The 23643-nt window shown below is 41.9% G+C and overlaps 1 long non-coding RNA gene across 1 annotated transcript; it reads right to left on the reverse strand.

Annotated features, from left to right (window-relative positions):
• Positions 1–323: 323 nt before the first annotated feature.
• LOC107107930 lies at positions 324–23551 on the reverse strand. Its single transcript, XR_001482411.1, has 2 exons — positions 23284–23551; positions 324–409 (listed from the first exon to the last, which is right to left on the reverse strand). It is a non-coding gene; the product is annotated as an uncharacterized LOC107107930 (long non-coding RNA).
• Positions 23552–23643: the final 92 nt, after the last annotated feature.

Genomic DNA, 23643 nt, shown 5'->3' on the forward strand with positions numbered 1-23643 from the left:
CAAGCCAGTTGCTCTGTGAAAAGGGCAAAAAGGCTGGTCAGGGAGTGACGCCTGCCTTGCCTGTTCTGTGCTTGCTTAGTTGGTCCCGTGCCCCAGTGTTATGTTAAATAGTTAGTAAAGTGGCCCTTGTTTACTTCCAAACTGTTGTCTGTCTCTTTATTCCGACTGGGGGGGCAAATGGAATGTGCTTTCCATGAGTCTTAAGTATCCATGATGTTACACTTTAACAGAGTGACTGGTCCAAACGAAGAAGGTCCATTCTACTGGTGTAGTTAAAAAACTAAAGAGATGGCCAAAGGCATCTACAAAGTACTACTACTTACCTCCAGAAATGTAGCTCAAATCCTTCACATTTATCTTTGCATTTCAAGCATGGGGCTCCAAATCCTTCTTCATGCCCTAAGCCCATCTGTAAAAACACAAACACCACCCACAAAAAGTATTATTTCTATAACAGATCTGAGCCCTCCTCTAAGTCACATGGTAATTCATTTTTTAACTTTCTGTACAGCATTCAAATTTTGGTCCTATTTTATTTGTTTATTGCCTTACAAGTGTTACAGGGACTCTGTTGCTTGGTGTATTTTGTACTATTTGACCTCTAAAGAAGGCTCTCATAAGCCGAAATGTGTCAGGACATACACTGTCCTTTATTTGTGTATTTGTTACTTTGAACATTTTATGCGGCTTTATTTGGGCCCCTATAAGGTTTTTATATGTCTTTGAAATAAACACTCTCTTGTATACTTACTTATGTTTTTAACTTTTGGCCCTCAGTAAGTTTTCTAAACTTCTTTTGGAGGTTTGTGCTTAGTTGGTTTAGATTCCCCCCCCCTTTTGGGGGGGTGAAATCAAATGTAACTTGAACCTTGTAAAGTCCACTCAAATCAGATCAGCACAAATGCAGTCAGATTTCTCTTTGACATTTTTGGCAACAACAGTTCATATTCCCAATAGAGCAAACTGATACTAGACTGCTTTTAAAAGCTACTTGGCTCTTTAAAGTGGAATTATGATTAGAGAATTTAGCTACCTGAATTTATACAGGGAGCTAGTTAATTTTGTAAAAAATTACAAAACATGGCATGTGGGAGCAATCAGTCACCAGCACCCATGGATCCAGCTCATAGTTTATTCTTAAAAAAACAACAATTGTGACAATACTCAGACTTCCCCTGCCAAATTCAGTATGTTTTTCCAATTATTATCATATGCATAAGCAAGATATTTCCAGATGACTCAAAAATTCACTGTGAACCATACACAATACATCTATGAAACATACTATAGTCATTCTTGCTTTGAGGATTGAATACAAGCAGCACTTTTGCTACTGAAAACATGAGGAGGGTTCCCTTTACCCCCCCCCCAAAGGCTATGCTGGGAATTGGGGGGCCTGGGCGGATAAAAGCCATGTAGGGTGGGGACTAGAGTAAGGAGAGGAACTGTATGAGATTGAGTGAAAAAGATGGGTGGATGCAGCCCTATATCAAGGGTTGCTAGGCCTCCTGCCTCCAGTACCTGCTGCTGTTCAGAGTGGTGGCAGGAGAAAAATATTTTAACAATCCACCACCATCCTCTATGTTTATTTATTTATTTATTTTTCATACTTTTAACCTGCCCTCCCGCCAAGGCGGCTCAGGGCGGCTTACAATAATTAATACCAATATACAATTAAAACCAGTTATCACAACTAATACAACGCCTAACCATAAAACATTACAATAAATTCAACCTACTGAGATTTAGCAGCCATCCGTTATAAAGTGCTAGTGCTTAAGTGATATGGCCAGTGTGGCCAGGGCTATTAAAACGCTTGTCGGAACAGCTCGGTCTTCACCGCTCTACGGAATTGTTGAAGTTCCTGCAGAGCTCGAATTTCAATTGGGAGCTCGTTCCATAGCATCGGTGCAGCTAGGGAGAATGCCCTGGTTCTTGTTGCTGTTAACTTAGCATCCCTAGGGCCAGGGGGGACCAGGCGGTTTTGTGTCCCGGATCTCAGTGCTCTCAGGGGAACTGGGTTGGTACTGGGTTTACCATGGAGTCTCCACAACCCATTGTCACTGCCAGGCTGTACCCAGTAGCGATGTACAGTTGTCAGTGATATCACAAGCCCTCATTTCCTCACCCCTCTGCCCTCCAGCTAATTGCCAGCCTGCCAACCCTACCTATATCTATAATTATAGAGTTAAGCTTTGAAACTAGCTCAGATTCGGGAAACACTAAATTTCAAAATAGACAAGATATGGCTTAGTTTGCAAGACAGAGTAAAAAAAAGCTGATTAGCTTAAAGATCAACAGAGTATTATTGTTTTCTAAAAAGGGGAAATGGCTGTAAACATGTCAACTCTATTACTCTTCCAACAGAAGTTTGCTTTATGAAATAAACCTGATTTTTTCCTATCCAGTGTTGGGATACAGTACATGAGGATGGATACTCAGTACTGCTCTGCTCACATCAGATTTAGCATGCTTCATTTTATTATTTAACAGCTGGCCAGAGGCCCTGAACTTTTAAAAAGAGAGCACGAGAGAGGGCAAATCCAAATCCATAAAGTATAGTCAGACTAATCACAAGTAGTTCTTCAGAATGGCAGTAATCCTTCTGTATCTATAGTAAAGAGATCTAATGTGGTCTTATATTACTAATAATAGGGTCTTTGTTTTCCGTTAGATCAGTGTAACTTACTCTGCAGATCATGGACAGCCATATTTGCAGTTCCTATCAATCCAAAGAGTCACATGAGTACTGTATGACCTGCACACCAACTCAAACATGGACAAACCAATATCATAAGCGTCTCCAGAGGTGTCAACCAAGGATGTATTCTTGCTCCCATTTTGTTTAATTTTTATATTAACTTGATAGCAAAGTCTCTTGAAAGCGATATCTACCACCATCCCAAACTGGCATTACATCTGCTCACAACTCTCCTTTATGCAGACAACATTGTATTACTGTCCTTAACTTCCACAGGTTTAAAGCAGTTATTGAGAGCACTTGCTGAGTTCTGCGACAAAGAAGAACTAACAATCAACTTTAATAACTCTGAAGTGCTTATATTTTCTAGACAGAAAACCAAGCACAGATGGATGATTAAAGGAAATAGCATAGAACAGGTCAAATGCTACAAATATTTAGGGATAGTCTTTCATTCTTCTGGCTCTTGATCTGCTCAATTAAAATAAATCAAAGCAAATGCTCAAGGAAGTCTAACAGCGCTATTGAGATTTTTTTTACACGAAGGGAGGACAACATATACCACCCGTGATTAAAGTTTTTGATGTGAATGTTGAGAACCAAATGCTGTTTTTATTAAAACTCTGTACTCCTGCAATCTACACAAACCAAATTTATAAGATCCATTCTGAACTTACCAGCTTGCATACCAAATTCAATATTACGCCTAGAAACAGGCCTGATTTCCATTGACGTTTGGGTGTGGCTTTCTGAGATGAGGTATTAGCTGAAATGAAACTATTTTCCCAACAAGTCTAGCTCCATTAACTTTGTTGGATCATCATCAATCAAGATGGAAAAAGTCCCTGAACTTGAAAGTACAGAAAATGGGACTGTTGCCAAATAACCTGCTGAATGTGGGATATACAAGAGTGATATGTGAAATCAGCCAAAGATATAAAGATATCAAGCTACAACCAGAGGTCATTTTGGGGGGGATCGCAGTTCCCCCGGGTGAGGTACAGGGGCGGGGCACATGACAAAGCCCCAGCTTCCGGCCGCCCCGCTTCCGGCCCTCATTCAGCCAGGAGGAGGCAGGAGAAGAGGGAGGGTAAGTTGCTTCCTCCCTGCCTCTCCCCACCCCTGCCTGCCTGGGGCCAGGGAGGGCCTTGGCGGGGCTTCCTTGCACTCCCGCCGGCCTTGCAGGTCCACCGCCGGGCCCCTCATGGGGCTCAGCAGTGGAGCTGCAAGGCCACTGCCGGCGGCCAGGACTGTTGGGGGCGGGGTGTGTGGCCTTATGACACACTTCCAGTGATGTCAGGGGGTGTGGCCTTATGACACTTCTGGTGATGTCAGGGTGTGTGGCATATGCTAATGAGTTCCCCTAGCTCTTTTTCTACGAAACAACCCCTGGCTACAACAGCATCTATTCTGCTAGGAAATAGTACTACATAGAATATAGCCAATTCAAACTAGCAAATTATTTAGGAACTCTCACAGTACTGAACCTAAGATCAGCTTTTTCCCAGGCACATTTTTTGGGTATTTTTATATGTGCATGTGTGTGAGTTTGTGTGCACCTGAAAGTCATGGCGACCTCTGGTGACTGTCCCCTACTGGGGGCCTGAAGAATATTTATAGAGAGGTGGCTGAATAAAGCCTGCCCCCACCTCCTGCCTCTGTTATTTCAAGGAGGTCTCCCATCTAAGTACTTGCCAGTCGACCCTGCTTAGCTTCCGAGTTCTGATGAGATCAGGCTTGCCTGGACTATCCAAGTCAGGGATTTTTTTTGGGGGGGGGGGTTGTAACCAGGCACATTTTAATGTTCTCCCCTTAGCACTTTTAAAAGGAAGATACCAAAAAATCCTGTATCCTGAACACATTTGTCCTTGTGGTTACCAATAGGTTGGATCAATACAGCATGCCCTTTTATACTGCCCTTTTTACAAAGACATGTGTGATGATCTTTAATCTCCATTATTACTAAAATCCCCAGGAAGAGATGAATTTTTTTAATCTTACTGTTCTCCTTATAGATAAATCACATCAGACTATGGTGAAAGTTGCAAGATATTGTACTAAAGCAAGATTGTTCCCAACCTCATTGGAGAAATAGAATGGACACTGCACTTTTAAAATGTTAATGCTGTAACAAGGATGCTATGTGTGTGTGTGTGTGTGTGTGTATATATATATATATATATGTGTGTGTGTGTGTGTGTGTGTGTGTGTAATATTGCATTTTTATCTTAATTTATTGTGTTTATTTCTGCTGGCCATTGACTATGATAATCAGTCACAAACAATAATTACCACAGCTCTTCTGAACATCTAGAGCAGAGGTGTCAAACTCATTTGTTATGAGGGCCGTATCTGACAGAAATGAGACCTTGTTGGGCTGGGCCATGTGTATTATAAAATGTAATGCCAGGTAACAGAGATATAAACTTTATAAAGGACACAGACAAACATAATTTAAGATTATTTAAACTTTAAATAAAACATGCTTAAAACACTAGCACTCTTGCAATATGTTGCCTATTTAACGGTCTTTGATAACTGACACCTCTTACTCTGAATTATGGCATCAAAATGTCTGTGCTGTAGCAATCTTGAGTATGCTGTTCAGGTATGTATCTGTAAGCTGCAAACCTACTTTTGATTTATTGACATTCATTACAGAAATCTCAAGCTCAGAATTATGAGCCTAGGACCCAGGAGAAAACATGAAATGGCTGGGCATTACAAGCTTTTGAACATAAGTTGCTTCATAGTTCTGACAAGAGCTGTCCTTGAAAGGGCAGTTCTTGAAAGAGCTCTCTCAGCCCCACCTACCTCACAGGGTGTCTGTTGTGGGGAGGGGAAGGGAAAGGAGTTTGTAAGCCACTCTGAGACTCTGAGTGAAGGGCGGGGTATAAATCCAATCTCCTCTTCCTCCTCATGTGCTGGTCAAGAACATGAGAAGGCATGTTTGTCTACAAAACTATAGTCTTCCCCAGAGAAATAACTACAACTTCCTTCAAAGGAAATGTACTGGGTGAACTTGAACACACATTCTCAGCCTAATCAACCTCACTGGCTTGTTGTTATGCCTTCTCTAAAATAGTTCACATTGCTTTCTTATTGAGAAAGACTGGATCATGAGGCCATGAATACAGTGAAAAGGGGGAGGAAGACTGGATCATGAGGACATGGATACAGTGAAAAGGGGGAGGGAACCCAGTTGCACCCAGGAGAGCCCTGGCATAAGGAGCCCAACAGAATACACAGACACTGTAGCAAGGCATATAAAAGCTCATACCTTGAACAAAACTTTGTTGGTCTTAAAAGTGCCTGGTATTTCTCCTGTGCAATTGAGGCAGCAAAACAAGCTCTCCCTCCCGGGAGGAGCCTCAGCCAGTGGATGGAAAGAAAGGCTTCCCTTTGTCTCCTGGCCAGGAAGTGAGGTCTGGCTGGTTCCCTCCCCCCCCCAGAAGGAGGAGGAGGAGGAGGAGGCGACTCAGCCAGTGCTTTACCAGACTTTCTCAATCATACAGGCTTGCCTATCTATCTCTCCTGTGCAACTGAGAGTCTGGTAAAGCAAGCTGCGACGTAGCAGCAGCAGCATAATTGAAAAGTGAAGCAGAAAACAGCCAGTTCCACTGTGGGCCTGATAGAAGCCCTCCAAGGGCCTGATCTGGCCCACAGGCCGCATGTTTGACACCCCTGGAGTTTTACCACGCAAGCAGGATCAAGTCCACAACTAAAGAACGCAGCCCCCTCTTCCTTTAGAGGAGCAGAAAAGTTTGATGCAGCAAAGAGTGATAGCTGTCTGGACTGGGGTGCATATGAGCATGAGAGAGGAGTGGGTACAAGCATAATTTCACCCAGTGAATTCCCATCAACCAAAAGAGCCAAAATACTACTTTATACCTTGGGCAGCACCCCAAATACATAAAAATATTAATATAATTATTTAATTAACCAAAGTACCTCTGTGCCAGGGAAGCTAGGTGCTTTGGTAAAAGACCACTATGCACTCTGTCTGCCATAACTGAGATGGGCAGCAGGGGAAAAGGGGGGGGGGCAATCAGCATCACTGGTGACACCATGATTCCACTTCCTGGTCTCACCAGAAATGACACCATAACATCATTGGCAAGCCCCCCCCCCCCCAAAAAAAAGTTTCCCACCAGCTGCCAGCCTGAGACTGGTAACCGTACTGTGAGTGACTGAGACTGTCCCTGATGCTGGAAGTTTTATTTTATGGACTAGTGAATGCCCATGGAATAGTGGTATGCCACATTCCATCACCTTACTCAACTGCATACATGGATCTAGCCTCAAACTCAAAACCCCAGTATCTATACAATCTTGATATAATCATATGGTCAAATTGCATTGTATTTTAAAAATAAATTCATTTTATATTGGACCCACAATAATGATAACATTATCTAAATTTCTAAAAAAGTACCCACTTTCCTGAAATATGGGACATACACCATGAGGAACAGACCTTAAAAGAGCCATGTGTGTCTCCTGAGTCACTAAGTTAATTACTTAAGCACATAAGAGAAGCCATGTTGGATGAGGCCAATTCATCCAGTCCAACACTCTGTATCACACAGTGGCCAAAACCTAGGTGCCATCAGGAGGTCCACCAGCTGGGCTTACACGTGTTCGATAAGCATACATATGTTTGATGTGTTGCAGTCTGCACTTGCATCATGTTAATACATTATGCTTCTATTAAGAACATAAGAGAAGCCAATGTTGGATCAGGCCAATGACCCATCTAGTCCAACACTGTCACACAGTGGCCAAAAATACCAGGTTCCATCAGAAGGTCCAGCAGTGGGGCCACCCTGTAAGAAAAAAATCCAGTGCAAACAATGAAAATAACTATCTGCATGTAGTTTCATTCCATGACATGGGACAGCTCAGACTAGAACAACATTCTTGGCAGGGTTCCATTAGGGATGAAATCAGAAGAATGCTTATTAGTCATATTTTGAGAAAAACTAAAAGAATGGTTTCTTTGAGATATCAACCAACCATCAACATTTCAAATAGGTCTAGCTCAGTGCTGGACGAGCAAATACACCTTAGGTTAGTTCTCATAAATACACAGAGGAAGCTTATTGACATTCTTGTTACATATGTGGATTTTGATACAAATAGAAAGTGAGAATGATAGCAGATATGGAATCCTGATCACTATAGTGGTGGACTTTTTTTTGAACGTGTGGGGGACTTTGTAAGTCAAGGAAAGGGCAGACAAAATGTAGCAGAAAAAGACTAGGAAACTTAAGTTTGTTCCTTGTCATGTTATGTGATTTAAATCTATTGTAATGGCCTTTTGGAAGCCTTAAGTAATTTTAGGATTGGAGAAAAGGAAAGTCTGTGGTTATTTAAAAACCTGAGTGCTAAATTTTCATGGAATTTCCAACTGCAGAGTTAGATTTCACCTAAAATTGGAAGGCATACCAGATCCATAGTTTACTGGATGTTACCTCCCTGCCTCCATTTTGGATGCCAAACTTTCATGTTGGATAATCAGGCTTGTCTTTTCATCTTCTAGGCTCTGCATCAAGCCTGAACAAAGGTTATATAAGGAGTCTTCCTCAATCAGAAAGAAGACTGGTGATCAGACCATAGCTAAGAACCTCCAATTATCACATCAGTGCTCAGCTTCTCACAGAAATACTCCATCTGTGGATATTATTATATCCTCTACTTTACCTCTTTGATTGGGCATTACCTGTCATCAGATGCAATCAGAAGGGTTGTTTGATCCGATATCATCTTCTCCCTACCGGATTTAACGTGCTCGTCCAGACAGCAATATCTGTCTTCCCCAGTCATTGGCCCCCTGTCCTCACCCCCAACTTTCCCGACACTAGAAAAACTCCGGCATTTACGGATTGAATTTTTCTCACCGCACATTTCCAGCTGTCTGATCTCTCCATTGTGCACTCAAGCTGTTTGGGAGGTCTGCAGGTTCTGCTCCCTACCATTCCCTCCCCGATAGCGTTATGCACATAACTACATATTCTCATCTGGCAAATAAGCAGTTTTGCTCATGTGCAAAGTAGACTTTGCTGTAGTCTGATTGGTCAACCACAGGGTGAGGTGGGATTAGGGTGGTGTGTCTGGTCAAAACTCTCTGGAACAAATAGTTTTGGAGTAATTAGAGGCATGGCCAGACCTCACCAAGCTTGTTGTGTGACTGCAGCCATAATTTACATCCCGATTGCTTCACCCAGAAGTCATATCCATATTAGGCTGTCCACCTCCAGGCCTCATTTCCTGTTGTTTGAATTTGTTCTTACCCCCTCCCTTTCCAGGGACAACCCAATTTTATCCTTTTGGCACAATTGGAGCACACAGTTGGTCCAGTGACTGCCTCCCTCATTCCTAAGCCCATTAAGAAAAGAATCTTTCTTAGCTTGGAACAGAGGGAGGCCAAAATCTTTTGTTTTTGAGCCACTTTGCTTGCTCTACTATTGGAAACAGAATCCTTCCCTAAATTGAGTTTTTACCTCCGCTGACACTGCCCTGGTTTCATGAGCTGCTTAGCCTTCCATGGGATGCAAAACACAGTCTGGTTTTTCTCCCTCAAATTCATGTCTTGTCCAGCAACCTGGACCCCTTTGTGTGATACTTTTGTGAAAATCGGCTCTATTCGAGAAATGACAATATTCATGGGGACGTCTGTCTATAGTGTATGTGTTCCCAACCACATGCAACAACAGGGAGTTCCAGTAGATTTAGGATATTTTGTGATGTCCTTGGTTTGCTGTGTATCTACTACATTTTTATCCTACTCTCCCCTGTGTTATAATGGTAATTTACGAAGGTCCTACATGCTTTCCAGAGAATGGATCCCAGCTGCTTGTGAAGGGACTCAAAAGATTTATTTACTTTGAATACAACTTGGATTTAGAGACCTTAACTGTAGCAACTCCAGCAGACATCTTAACAAAACCCATAGCTGCTTCTTCCCAGAAACCACTAGGAGGCAGATGGCTTCTTCTTATGTTAACTTGTTCTTAACTGTATCATCCTGTGTAATTCTTTGCCACATTCCAAGGTGCTTACAGCAACATATGTGGCTCTTCCCTCCTCCGGTGAGGTTAGACAGAGTGGAAAAAGGAGGGGGAAGTAGTACAAGGTCACCTAATGAACTTCATGGCAGAATGGGGATCTGAAGCCTGTTCTTAATCTGATAGGCTACCCATTACATCACACTCACTTTCACTGAGTACACCATGTGGAGACATCCGGGGTCTTTGCATGTACTTTCCTTCAGTTTCCTCTGGTGGATGGTGGCTCCTTTGGAGTGATGAGGAAGTCCTGCTCCTTGCTCTGCAGGTGGTGGGTTTTGCAAAGGCCTCTAGGGAACTCCATGGAATGACATTATTGACCTACCTTGTTACATACAAGGTCTGAAAAGACCTCCAAGGATTAGTACATTGGAAGGATTTATCAGAATGTATTGGAACACCACAGATTTCTGTAACTCCTTGAAAATTCTATGGGCCATTTCACCGAAACGTTCCCCAGTGCTTTCAGGTGAGTTTTACCATAGTTTACTTTCTGTCCACCAAGCCTCTTAGCGTGGGTGTGGCAATTTCCTGTTCTGGCACTGTGATGTGATCGGTGAAGGCCAATGATCACATTCACCTTCCAAACTCAGGCCTCATTACTGTTGAGGTGGAAAATCTGTGCCTGCACAAGACCCCTCCAGACAGCATGTGGGCAATCCCATGACTGAATGTGCCTCCAGTCAAAAAAAATTCTTGAACTCAGTAAACTGTCAGGGTAGGGAACTAGTCTTAAACCCAACTTTCTGCTATGTAATTTTCTATGTGGGAGATTTCCCCCCCCCCCCCCCAGAGGAGCATTTAGTCATGGGAATCCTCAAATGCAGGCAGGAGTGACATAGTCTAAACCAGGGCTTTTTTTGTAGAAAAAGCCCAGCAGGAACTCATTAGCATATTAGGCCACACCCCAGACAGCACAGCTCATTCGCATATTAGGCCACACACCCATGTTACCAGAAGTGTGGTCATCCAGCCACACCCACCTTTTGCTTCTTATTCTCTTTACCTTGTTTGTTGTCAAAACCCAGGGCTTTTTACATGTTAGGCCACACACCCCTAATTGTAGCCAATCCGAATGAGTTTCTGCTGTTGGGTGTGGCTTATTATGGTAATGAGTTCCTGCTAGGCGTGGTCAATTTGGGAGCCAGCCGGAAGTCCATTCCTGTGCGTTCCTGCCCAAAAATAGGCCTGGTCTAAACAAAGATAAGGTAGCCAATTCTGGGTAGAAAAATACCTGGAGTTCTGGGGGCAGAGCCTGGGGAGGGTAAAGTTTGAAGCAACTGCTTTCTCCAGTGGAACTGATCTCGGTGGTCTGCAGAACTGTCACAATTCCAGGAGAACTCCAATCCCTGCCTGGAGGTTGGCAATCCTACAAGGGTTTCCCACCACAGTGATAACTAAGAGCTCTAGCCAGGGAAAATGTGAGTACACCTTCTCCACATGCCAAAAATCATAGCGAAGTTCACTTTCCCATAAAACTGGATCAGAAAGGCAGTGAACCCAGCTGAGAGATTTGTACCCCTTGCGACCAGGAGAAGCAGAAGGTGGAAATAAAATATATAAATGAGGGACCAAAATAATAAATTTGTACCAAATGCTCTATACTCTCCATTAATGGCATCGGCTTTTTTAGATTTTCTCTCACCCCATGTATCAATTCAAATGCGTAGTGTAGCGCATTGTATTAAGAAGACTAGGAACCATGAGGAAAAAACAAATCAGTTAAGTCAATTTTATTTCCTATCACAGAAAATGAAATGTCTACTAATCTCTTTTAATTAGGTTATTTCAAATATTCTGAACCTGATGAAAATTTTATATTACCATTTTGTGGCCATGCCTGAGGACTTTGTAAGCAGCTATCACTTTTTTAATCTGACTGTTCCTCCAATGATTTCTGGATGGCATATATGTGGCCTCCCCCTCCCCTCATTTAATCCACACAACCACTGAGGCAGGCAGGTTGGCCTGGACCAAGGTCACCACACCTCATCCAACTCCCAACCATGACACCACACTGGCCTCCTATATTGTAAGATCAATCATATGTTATTTACAGTTCAAAAGCATTTTAAGCATTCAGGACTTGTAAGCAGGTCTACTTGGCAGTTGTTATGGAAGGGGGGGATGGTGTCTTGCTGGGAAACTCCCTTGGTCCAAGGGTTCCCTGGAAAGCACTCTGGTAATTAGCTGCCACCATTCAGGGACCTCTTCAGAACATCTAGACTGACCTGCTGAGAAGGCATCCTTCTAGCACAGTATTGGATCAATAATGAAGTAACTGGGCAGAAGCCCTGGAAAATACCTTGGAGCAAACTAGTGCCTCTGAGAACTCGCTTGTAGGAAAGAGATTAAGGAAAACATCCCAGAGATATAGATATAGGTTTATTATAAAATACAGGGGGGAATAAAGGAAAAGAGTGGTTGGATTAAAAAAAATGATTAAAAGGATGCAAAACAAAACAGAGAAAACGCACACAGTAACACAGCACAGAGATTTTCAAATAAAGAGCCTTACAGTGATCTAACTGACCTAAGAACACTACCTAGGTTGTAACAGGTTCCTCAGAGCAACCTCCTGTGGACCCCAGTTTTCACTAAAGATAAGGGAAAATTTCAGATGCCCAGATATTTATGATCAATGGAATTGGACCTAGGTCAGCCTCCTCTCTAACAGTAACAAGCTGATTTAGCCAATGACAGCCAAAGCTCAGTCTCTGATGTCAGAGGCTACTGTTACCAGAGGCTTATAAAATGATAGTCTCACACCCTCCAGCATCTGGTACCGGCCTTCAACTTCCATGACAAATATGTTGTCCGGCCAAAACCAGCTTATCCTTTGTTTTAAAAAGATTAACTCTGGCAGGATGGTCCAATAAAGTATTTTAATGTAAACCCCAGTTGTCCAACATACCAGAAGCTCTAGGTGGCACCCCTGAACCCTAGAAAGGTTTTAGGCTTTCTGTCACAGTAGTCCTATTTGTTTATTTTAAACATTTATTAGCTGCATTTCCACTTGCAGGACTAAAGGTAGCTTACAATGTAACTAAAGCAACAATTATAAAAAAAATACATAAAAGACCACAATTTAAAATCTCAATCAGGATTGCCAATAAATAAACAAAAAAACTCTACATTAGTCAAATGCAGACCTAAATAAAACTGTCAACGGAGTTTACTTCCAGGAAAGTGTTCTTAGGATTGTAGCCAAAATTAAGTGCTTTAGAATTTTATTTTCACATATTAACTTGGCTGGCACCTTGTTTAAGTTCTCTGATTTTGGTACAGTGCCTTAGCAGGGGATTTATTCAGGAGAAAAGAACTGTGCAGTTTTCTTGAAATGAGAGATGGGCTGAAATCCTGCACTGGAGTTTAATAATAAGTCCCACTGAAGGCAGTCAATGTGTTCCCCACAAACATAAATTATCTCTTTCTCTGGCTGCCTTAAAAGCCTAAAGATTGGCAGATTTCAGTCAGTAGCATATCTTATAATATCCATAACAACTTTTTTGAATCTCCCAAAAGCGTGCACTGCAGATGCAGAAATACTTCATGTCAAACTTTTGTCAAATTCTAACTGAATGCTAAACAATATACTTAAAACTGTAACAAATTGGCCGGCATTAAGTTTTTAAAAGAGGATGGAATCAATTTCTCCATAAATGGAGCTCTGAAAGAAAGAAAGATTCAGAGGTCATTTGAAATATTGCCAAAAGAGGTTTCTGCATGTCAGTTGCTAAAAATTGTGGTGTTTTTTTAAAAGTCTGGCACTTCAAACATGCCTAGCCTGATTTCAAGGCAGCCTGTGTACAGAGACATTACAAATATACTGATTGAAGGCATCTGTTTCACAATGCCTTCATGACTAAAATATTACTTCAGAGCCAAGTTTTTTAAATGGTAACAGGCTAGTCTAGCATTTGAAAAAGAAACTTTACTTTCATCAACTTGGAATGTTTCTAGGGAGTCAAAGCTATGTGTTTTTTTAGTATTAGAATTTGTAAAATTTTAGTTTCTTTCTATGGCCATTCAAGCACATATGTGGAGACTTACACATACTAGATTCACTGAGACATAGACAATATACTAGATCAGTGATCGCAAACCTTTTAGAGACAGAGTGCCCAAACTGCAACCCAAAACCCACTTATACCACAATTTAACCTGAATCCTGCGGTTTTTAGTTTAAGAGCCAGCATGGTGTAGTGGTTAAGTCTGGCAGACTTTAATCTGGAGAACCGGGTTTGATTCCCCACTCCTCCACATGAACCCTGCTGGGTGACCTTGGGCCAGTCTGTTATCTCAGCCCCACCTACCTCACAGGGTGCCTGTTGTGGGTAGAGGAAGGGAAGGCAATTGTAAGCTGCTTTGAGACTCAAGACAGAGAAAAGCAGGGTATAGAAACCAACTCTTCTTATTGTGAGGAGAAGCCAGAAATATGCTACCCTGGGCTCCTTGGATGAAAAGCAGGAAAAATGCACTAAATATCCTCAAAGGCCATCACAAAAGACCATATCAGCAGGGATTGGTTAACACTGGCCACATTCTTCAACATGGCCTGAGTCATATCTAGCAGGGGACAAAGGTGAGAACCTCTTGCAATTACATCTTCCATCTTAGCAATTGAGTAAGATCTGGGCCGAGCTGGTCTCTCCTCATTCTGCAGGTATAAAACCCTAGAAGTGGCTAGAGGTGTGAGCCTTTTGGCTACTTGGCATTCTGATCTCACTCATTACTGGTTTATTAAAATATTGATATCCTGCCTTTCCTTGTGGATCAAGGCAGCTTACACGTCACAGCAAAACAGATACTCCATCCCCAAAGATGCATGAAGCTTATACCCCATTTACACCCTTTAGGCATAGTGGCTCAAGCCCAATAGTTCACGTGCACTCCAAGGCACATACGACGTTCCAGGACAAGTGGCTTTCCCTAGGTTTTCAGACTCACATACAATAAGGATACACATTCAGAGACCGTGAAGGACCCTTTATTCACTTTGGAATCTTATTAGACTCCAATATTGTTTTCATTCAAAGCATATCACATTTTGTAATCTGCTTAATGATTGATGCATTCAGTCAATCACACTTTTAATCCACCTTGAATCCCAATGAGAAAGGTGGACTATAAATTAAAATAAACTCTAGATGCACACTGAAATTTCTTTGCCTGCAAAAACCCTCGGGTTTAGTTCCTGGTATTTCCTGTTAACAAGCCTCAGATTCTGGGTAGAGACCCTTCTCCGCCTAAAATCCTGTAAAGCCAATAGAAGAAGATTTATACCCCACCATTCACTTGGGAGTCTCAATGCGGTTTACAAACTCCTTTCCCTTCCCCTTCCCCTCCCCACAACAGACACCCTGTGAGGTGGGTGGGGCTGAGAGAACTCTGACACAAACTGCTCTTTCAGATACAGCTGTGCCAGAGCTTGTGACTGACCCAAGGTCACATCAGCAGGTGCAAGTGGAGGAGTGGGGAATCAAACCCGGTTCTCCCAGATTAGAGTCCGCGCACTTAACCACTACATCAAACTAGCTCTCTATACAGACAGTGAAAAAGGCTGAGCTAGACAGATATGGTGTAAGGTAGTTTTACATGTGTGTATGAACCAGTGTAGCATAGAGGGTAAGAGCATGAACTATGGCTGGGGGAAACCTCCATCAAAATATGAGGTCAACTATCAGTTCACTATATAGCCTTAGGCAAGCCATCCTCTTTTAGCCCCACTTTTCATCTGTAATATGGGAGCAATAATTTTTGTTGGTGTCACAGTACTATTGTGAGGATAACTGAAAGGATGTGTATAATATTAACTGATATATGAAAAGACTGACCATTTATTGTTATTAAATACAAGATTAATACAAAAATATAGAATAATTTCCTTAGAGCTATGGTCCATGGTTACCTTCGCTTATAAACTGAAGACTTGGTTTCTCTTTAAGAGGGGCTATTTCAGCAGACAGATTTAATTGCATCACTTCACATTTTTATAATGTCCATTTAAGAAGATTACTGGAATTACTCCTCCCCACAACTACCATCCCACAGAAATATCACGCACAGTGCAATCTTTTGTAGAGTACCATCCTTCTAAGTCCACTGAAGTCAAAGGGCTTAGAAAGGTGGAACTCTACTTTGCACTGTGCTGGTGACTGCCTAGGCCAACTTCAATAGACTTCCCAAGAGGATGCAGGTTTATACTGCTAATCAGCAGGGATGACCAAAAAGTAGAATAATTTTATTTGTACAATCTTAACTTGTAGTAAAGCATTTGGAAACTGGTTACAAACAGAAGTTTTCCATTTTAGCCTTCCTGTAAAACTACGAAGTTCTGTCTATTATTAATGGATGAAAACAGGAACCGAACTGCAGTTTTCACTTTGAACTGGTTTCCAAGGCAGCAGCCTGAAAATACCAAGCATTAGGACAGGCACTGGCACACACCAATGCCAAGTGGCATTTTGCAATCAACAGAAGGAGAAACTTTGCTTCTGCACGTTAAGTATTACTTGAAGTGCACAATTTTTGCCAGACTGCCTCTTGCATTATTCATCTATAGACCAGAATTTATATTTCATATAAAGACAGATGCTCACAATTACTATTAAAGGAGTGGCCTACCAATGATGTCTCTCCTCCCTCTCTTTGCAACCAGAAGAATGTTTTTACAGAGACACAAATTCTGTACAGTTAATGTCTGCGAGATGCTTCAATGCCAGCCTCTCCTTGCCTCCAGCAAACTATGAGATCACAGCATGCAACAGTAAGGCAAGGCTATGACCCAGTGACACATTTTATGGAGTTCACCAGTGTCACAGACAGGGCACAGCCGATGCTAGCTTAGAACAAAGGCTTAACTAACAGGGATTTAATAAAGCATCAACTGTTGAGCCTCTCTTCATTTCCATGGCAAAGTTAATGGGAAACACAGACCGGGGGGGGGGGATTATAGCCTCTGTGAAAAAATATACGGTGCATCAGGCTAAGTGTATTGTCTCAGAGCCTCAGATTTGAACAAACTCCTGAAATACAAGGGGGGAAAATCAGGTAAATATATATTTATACACCATTTTTCTCCCCAAGGGGGAGTAAAGCTTTGCATGCAAGAATGATCTGACTAATTTTAAAGATAGTCCTAGCAAATTAATACCCTCCATGAATTATTGTATGAAGCATCAATAATTACCAAATCTTGAGTGCTCAAACTTAGAAGACAATACGGACTTTGTGAAAAAAAAATCTCTTTTTAAATACATAATATTTTCTTAGAGACCATAGATCCAGAGTTATTGTCCTCAACTGATGCAACCTTCATGCATGATATGAAATCTCAGGTCAATGCCCTGGATAAAGTCATACTTCTTCCTACTAGCCATATACTAGACATAGTAACTTGAATAACTGTTCACTGTGGTATTTCTCTGTAGTCACCCCTGGAGACCCTCATTTTCCATTGGCTCTTCTCCATGCTTTGAACTGCTATCTAAACCCACCTTTTCCCCACTGGGTTATTTCCTCTTCTACTGGCTGCATCTCCCTACCCTCAGTGGTCCACTAGAGCCATTAACAAACTGAGAACATTAGGATTAGACCCGTACCAACTTTTGGAAAGCGGCTATGCTAGGGCAAAAACCACTGTTTACCAGCGTCTCAGAGATATTGAGTTACAAACAGCTTATGCCGCACTTCCGCCTCTTTACAAATCTCTGAAATCCAAAACGTTACTGTCTGCTCCTTTATACCTAGCTAATATTTCCAACCCAAATCATAGATGGGCCTTTTCCAGAGCCAGATTTGACACTTTTCCATCTGCAGTTCTTTCCGGAAGATTTCAACGTATCCCCAGACATTTGAGATTTTGCTCATGCCCTTCCGAGTCAATAGAGACCCTCCCCCATATATTATTTCATTGCTCCCACTATGTAGAAGAAAGAGCCCTTTTGATTATGCCTTTATTAAGGTCATTTAGGTTTCAAGGACAATTAGTAATTCAGTCCGAGGAACTATTGCTGAAAACACCTACTGGAGGATAAATCCACGGCTATTTCAAGGAATGTTGCTAAATTTCTTTTTATTGCAATTATAAAGAGCAAGCACCTCCTTAATACTCCTTGAGAAGTTCTTTCTCTGTAATGCCTTATGACAATCTGGAGACTGTTTCTGACTCTGTATGCTGTTTGATGGGTCTTTGACCGTAATAAACTGATTGATTGATTGATTGATTGAACTGCTATCTAGAGGTGAAAATAAGCCTACATGGAGTCTGAAGCTGTACCTCCCAGTTTCCACTTCAAGCCTCCCAAAAGAGAGTACTAGTAAAAAAAAAAAAAAAGTAACTCACTCCTGCTTCTTCCTGTTTCCAGTTGAACCCTGGACAAAAAAAAATGAGACATTCAAGTAACTCTAAAAAGTTCAGTCTTGGGCTTTGTATCACCCCTAAGGACACAGAACACATGAATGTTTCCATTTGCTTCAATTTGCATATTAAGCTTGAGTCTGGTTTTCCTTAATTTTTCCAAAAGCAGACATGGAAGGCAAAGACCGGCCACCTTAGTGTTTAAGATCTGTCATGTTACATCATTCTTTTACCTTTAGTAATATTCTATGAAATGAGACTCATCTCAATGAATCACTGGTTGTCGGGACAGAATGACGCTGGGGAGAATATGCCATTTAAGCAGAACACCTGCTTTGCTTGCAGGCCCCACCACATTCATCCCAGGCATCTCCAGCTAAGAGGATGTCAGGTAAAAAGTGCTGGGAAAGACCCTTCTCTGCCTCAGATCCTGAAGAGCGGCTGCCAGTCAGAGGAGACAATACTGTGCTAGATGGACCAGTGGTCAGACTTAGGCTGCAGTCACACATACGAAATAATCCACTTTCAATGCACTTTCCAACTAGATCTCACCAGTTAACACAGTAAAATCCAGTTGGAAAGTGCACTGAAAGTGGGTTGAAAGTGGATTATCTAGTGTGTGTGATCACAGCCTTGGTACAATATAGTTTCATATGTTAAACCATCAGACACCTAGAGAAAGGAATAAGAAGATGGATGCACGTGACTATCAAGCACAGAGAAGACACAATAATTTGTAAATTCAAAGTAGTGCAAGAAACCCTTAAGACTCTCGGGGGAATCATGACTACGCAATGTGTTCACTTGTCTCCCGTTTGCCCTGCTACTGAATCTCTATCATTCCAAACTCAGCATAATCTCTTCACTGTTCATTTGAAGAGACTGACAGGAAATTACACTCCCATTTCTCCCACACACATACTACTTTCTTCCACCAAGTACAGCTTTTGAGAAACCAGAGACTAAGGTCTGATAAAAGGAGATGCGTGCCAGCTCATCTTTATCAACGGTAGCCATTTGCCTCTGTTTTTAAAAAGAGAAGACAGGTATAGCTTCAGTCACCTGGCATAACTGATAATTCTGAGCAAAAGTCAAAAGTTGGTGAAGCCAAAAATCGACACATGAACTTTATATGCATTATATGTAATGCCTGCTTGGTTTTAGGCTCTAAGATAGCAAATAGAAAAAGCAGATTTTAAGACTGACTTTTTCCATGGGCTGTCTAATTTTACACAGGGCCAAGTGACTGGAAGGCCTCAAGCCTTTGAGATTTATGTCCATCATTGCATCTGGGAGCCTGAAGTCTCAGAGCATCAAAGGTCTTTGCTGGGCTGCAGTCAATGGAGTCAACTTTTATGACTGCAGAACCCCACCAAGGAGTCTCTGTGATGCACAAAACTGCTGAAATCCTTTTGGAATATTAGAATGCATTCAGGTGCTGAGGATGGCATGAACTAATCCACATCACATTACTGAACTGAATTACATTTCTTGTACTATGGAACATAGAAAAGCAAGTCCATTTCAAATAATTACAGGAACTGTATTTGTGCAGAAGAATGAATAACTCATACTTCCTTACCCAGGTCTGCATTTACAAACCATCATATTCTGAGATAATACTGTTACTTTGAAACAACGCAGTGTTTATCCCCATGATGGCACACTGTTTATCTTTACTGAATTTTATATTATCCTAGAACTGGATCTTTTAAACCTTCCATAAACATTTATTTCCACTTATTTCTAAACAAAGGCCTTTTGGGTGGATGTATTAAAAACAATGAAGATATCATTCATAAATTTCTATTCATGGCAAAGTTCTGCCTCCTGCTCTCCACCACAAGATACATCTTGTAGGCAAACTTCAAGATATTCACTGGAGACAATTTTCATGTTTTCAACGTACTTACTCAAGAGACAGACAGGATAATTTCCTCAGCCTCTACTGAACATCTGTTTTAAAAGACCTCATATTACCTAGACAATTCAAAAAATGCACTGCCCCAAAGGTGAAGAGAGTACCATTCCTCCCAATTTGTTACAGTGACAAAATAATTAATACAAGATGGAAAATACATCTGTATCTTTAACAATTAGTGGTCAAAACACCCTGTGAAAGTCATCTGCATGCAATTAATTTTTAAAAAATTATTTTTATTCCAGCCTTCTTCCAAAAGGTGATCAAGGTAGTACACTCCCCTCCTTATCCACTTAACAATCCTGTAAGGTAGGCCAAGCTGAGACACAGTATCCCAAGGACATTTAGTGAGCTTTTGAGGCAGCTTGGGGGCTTGAATGCAGCTCACCTTGGCCCTGACCCAAGAGTCTAATGTAAATACCACCATCTGTCTGCAAAATGAGAGAAAGAGCTAAGCTGCTCAACTATCACTTTCATCGGCAGTTTAAATGGACTTTAAAATGGCCTTTTGTAATAATCTGATATTCCCATATGGAGCATAGCAAAGCATCTGATCAAAACCTGGCACAGAATCAGATATAAACAGAAAGCTGCATGTGACACCGCATCAGTAAGTTTCCTAGAGTCTGTTCTCACTTTTAAGTCACTGGCAATTATTTCATACCCCTCACCTATACTATATGAAAAGTGACACCATCTGAACAACCAAGCAAAGCCAGAGTACATAGTGGGCTGCATTCTTTCCCTGATTTTATTTCCAATGAATATGCCCTCTTGGGGGAAAAAAACTGAGATAAGAACTGTACATTTCCCTTCTATCTGTTGGGGGGGGGGGTTGGCTTTTAGAAGCAGATTAATTCTGCAGATACTAAATTCTGACCAAGAAAGTGAAGAAGTTTCACTTAATTTTGTTAGATTTTTATACATTACTTTTCTCCCCAGTGGGGACCTGAAGGAGCTGATAACACTGCTCTCCCCTTCTCTTCACAACTACCCTGTGAAAGAGGATCAGGAGAGAGAGACACAGAGAGAGACACAGAGAGAGAGAGACAGAGAGAGAGAGAGAGAGAGAGAGAGAGAGAGAGAGAGAGAGTGTGTGTGTATAGGTCACCCAATGAGTTCCCATGGCAGAGTCAGAACTAGATTTGAACCTCCATCTCCTGTACCCCCTGCTGGCTCGGTAATTTACCATCAAATTCATCACTTAAGACTGCTTCTGCAACTCCAGTTTATTTACACTAATAGTTCAGAAATGTAATGGTTGATGTTTGTGGACTGTGCACAAGAGTATCATGGGATGGAGAAAGCGTTGATCGGAACCTGGCATTTATGTGAAAATGCAACATTACACTCACTGGGGCTGTGACCTTATGCCTGCTTTCCTGAGAGTAAGACCCATGTAGGACTTACCTGTGAGCAAAACATACATAGGCATGAAGCATCATCTGGCCAGCTTAAGGTGCTTCCACAAGTTGTACTTAGAACCTGTGCCTTTTCCTGGAACCATCAGCCTTCCGGGGCAGCTAAATGGATGCATTTTTTGGTATTCAGTTCCTTTACCTCTCCTACTTCCTCACTAGCTGGTTCAGCACCAAGTAATAAGAGATAAATCTGTGCAAATGGGCAAATGCAGCAGCATCACCCATCCTGGTATGCCAATAGTTCATTTATCTGCCTTCCTTTCCCATGGCTCATGGCTATAACTGTGGCTAAGTGACAGAGCATTTGTTTTGCATGTCAATCACAAGTTTAATACCTGGCATCTCCAGTTAAAATGATCAAATAGTAGGCAATGTGAAAGATCTCTGAGACCCTAAAGTGCCAGTACCAGTCACTGCAGACAACACTGACCATCATAGGCCAATGATCTGACACAGTATAACATGGCTTCATATGTTCAGCTACAGTCCAGTTGCTGCAACAGGGAAGTAAGTGGACTATATCAGCACAGGGTCAACAATTTGTGCAAGTTGTGCTGTGTTGCATGCAGTCTTCCTATATGGAAGCAATTCAAGCATCAGGCAGACTGACTTCAATCTTCCATGATTTTCTGTATCTAGAACTTCTGTGATGTGTTTTATACGTACAAGGCAATCTGCATTTACAAAGCTATAATGTATATGCAATGTCTTCACAACTGTAATATAACTAGTCTCTGAAATTATCCTGATTTGCTTAAGATCATAAGGTGGCTCGACTAAAGTCCATTTCATACAGCAGTGTTTGCAAGAATCCCAGCAAGCATGAGCGATGGACATGTGAAAACCAGTCAGCAAAGCAGCAATGTGCTACCAACCCACAATACAGTTAAGAGAGTAAGAAAAATCTAGCTGGATCAGACTAATGGTTCATCTAGTCCAGCATCTTGTTTTCCAAAGATGCACAAAAGTGACATAGAGGCCCCAACCCCACCTCTGGCATTCAGAGCTATAGTGCTCCTGAACATAGAAGTTCCCATTAGCCACTTGGCTACATTTAGTCACTGACAGGTCAATCTACCATGAAATTCTTTAAATGAGAATACAATTAAGATTACAGAATGAGAAAATAAAAATAACTCACAGGAGGAAAATCATAAACCTTTCTCCCATTTTTTAAATTTAGTAAAATGAACTCATTAAAAATTATTTGGTCCATATGTACCACTCTCTCCACACACCATTAAATGACCAATTAATGCCTATTACTAAGATTAAAGCACATCTGGAGTAGGATTTCACAACCTTCTGCCTTATTTTGGGACCCATGGACATCATGTGGAAAATCATAATTTTTTATAAACTTGATTCAGCTTCCTATTTAGCAACCTGGGTCCCAGGCCGGCTTAACAGCTTGGACTTCCCTGAGCAAGCCTTAAAAATAAAGAAACAAAACTCACTTAAGACAAACTGACTCTACGATCCTATACAGAGTTGCTCCAGCTGAAACCCATTCATTTCAGCGGGCGTAAACGGTACTCCCCCTCCCCCATGAAGACTATTAGACCCCCAATAATCGCAGATCCGGTGAAAGGGGCAGATCCCACAGTGCAGAGTTACTTCCGTAAGAATCGCTTTCCCCTCCAGATATCTGCTTCTCAGCACATGTCTGCAACTGATGTGTCTGCGGGTTTGGGCTTCCTACAAAGGGAGGAAAGGAACAATGGCGTGCCAAGAGAATCAAGGCGTTGGTCATCCTGGCCAGGTAACTTCCGAACAGCTGGTCAGGAGTTAGCGGCAGTCTCTTTTCTTACCTTCTTCACTTTGCTCTCCAAATCCATGTTCAGTACCCCTCTGAGACACAAGCGAGACACAGGGAGAAATCCGGCGACGATGGCTTTTTCTCCCCCTCCCGACAGTCGGATGTGGTCAGGAAAGGAAACGGGCTTCAGGGCGCTGCCTCGGGTCGCAACCTGCCCTTTGCAATTTACAGCTACTGCACAGCGGAGTTAAACTTCCGCTCTCTCTGCGGCAGCCTGAAAAGGAACAAAGGAACACCCAGCAGCCAATCCGGGCTCAGCAGCTTGCAGGTCTGACAGCCAATTGCAACGCCCTCCGAATATACCTTTGCTCAGCCTGCAGGGCTCTTAAGGCACCCTGCAGACAAGGGAGGC

The sequence above is a fragment of the Gekko japonicus genome, unplaced genomic scaffold, assembly GCF_001447785.1.
Source record: "Gekko japonicus isolate JY-2015 unplaced genomic scaffold, Gekko_japonicus_V1.1 scaffold333, whole genome shotgun sequence".
NCBI classification, from domain to species: Eukaryota; Metazoa; Chordata; class Lepidosauria; order Squamata; family Gekkonidae; genus Gekko; species Gekko japonicus.